This window comes from Microcebus murinus, chromosome 10, assembly GCF_040939455.1.
Source record: "Microcebus murinus isolate Inina chromosome 10, M.murinus_Inina_mat1.0, whole genome shotgun sequence".
Taxonomy (NCBI): Eukaryota; Metazoa; Chordata; class Mammalia; order Primates; family Cheirogaleidae; genus Microcebus; species Microcebus murinus.
Window position 1 is genome coordinate 78,190,078 of NC_134113.1, and position 1,225 is coordinate 78,191,302.

The 1,225-nt window shown below is 37.3% G+C and overlaps 1 non-coding gene across 1 annotated transcript; it reads left to right on the forward strand.

Annotated features, from left to right (window-relative positions):
- Nucleotides 1-906: 906 nt before the first annotated feature.
- Nucleotides 907-1,010, forward strand: LOC142873641 (small nucleolar RNA U13). The gene has a single exon (XR_012921630.1). It is a non-coding gene; the product is annotated as a small nucleolar RNA U13 (small nucleolar RNA).
- The last annotated feature ends 215 nt before the right edge of the window (nucleotides 1,011-1,225 follow it).

The following is a 1,225-nucleotide window of genomic DNA, read 5'->3' on the forward strand; positions in this document are numbered from 1 at the left end:
AAATTTGACTGGCTTTAAAAAAAAAAAAAAAACAACAATACTCACTGAATATAATTCTATAGTATATTTTATACTTTATTCTGTGACTTCACTCCCAACGTTCAATTTATATGTCAATTTTTGAGCATTGGTTTCCAAAAATGTCATTATCCTGTGAGTTCTATTAGTCATTAAAGCTTTATAACAAATAGATCAGGTGTCCTCAAACTGCAGCCTGTAGGGCACATGTAGGTGTTTTTGCCCTTTTTTTTTTTTACTTCAAAATAAGATATGTGCAGTGTGCATAGGAATTTGTTCATAGTTTTTTTTAAAGTATAGTCCAGCCCTCCAATGGTCTGAGGGACAGTGAACTGGCCCCCTGTTTAAAAAGTTTGAGGACCCCTGAAATAGATGAACCAAGTGTTGATACTCTAAGAAGAAATAGCCTCATGTCACTTGTTGCCCCTTGGCTCTCAAAACTGGGCAGTCCACATACACTAATAGGGGTCACGACAGCATCTCAGACCAAATTAAAAACAGAACAATACTCTAGTGATTCAAGGAGGAAGTAGATTCTAAATCAATTGAGCCCTGGGTAGTTTCAGAGAGTAAACCAAGGAAAGGAAATCTTTCTTCTCCTCAGGGCAGAGACTTTTTTTTTGGTGGTGGTATTTTTTGTTTTGTTTTGTTTTTTGAGCACTTGGTATTCCCTAGGGAAGTGTTGGTTAAAACAAAAACACTATTTATTAGAATCCAAGTATCAGATATTAATCCAAGATAGATTAGCATGCCAGTCTCCCTTTTCCTCTTTTGTAATAGAAGAGCAATAGTGATTGTACTATATGAGAGTCTTTGTAGGGAAGGGGTTTGGTTCTGTCTGGCCATGCTATGCAGGAGTGAATAAGGCAGTGTGAAAGAGTTTTTAGGATCCTTTTGTAGCTCATAAGTGTGATGACTGGCTTTTTATGCGGATGCGTGAGATGTGCTTCCCTCAAACCTTGTTACTACGTCTGCACGTTGCCCCTCTGACCTGCATTAAAAAAAAAAGTTTTTTAGAAAAAAAAGTTTTAACTAAAAAAAAAAAAGGCAGACAAAATGAAATATGGAAGCTAAAATTTCAGACCTTCATAATCAACACCCCAACTGATTGCCACTTAGAAAAGGAAGCTAATGGAGACCTGGTGGCAGCAGGCAAGGCAGGTGTTTTAGTGGCCATATTTCTACTAGCCTGGAGTTGGAAAATGGA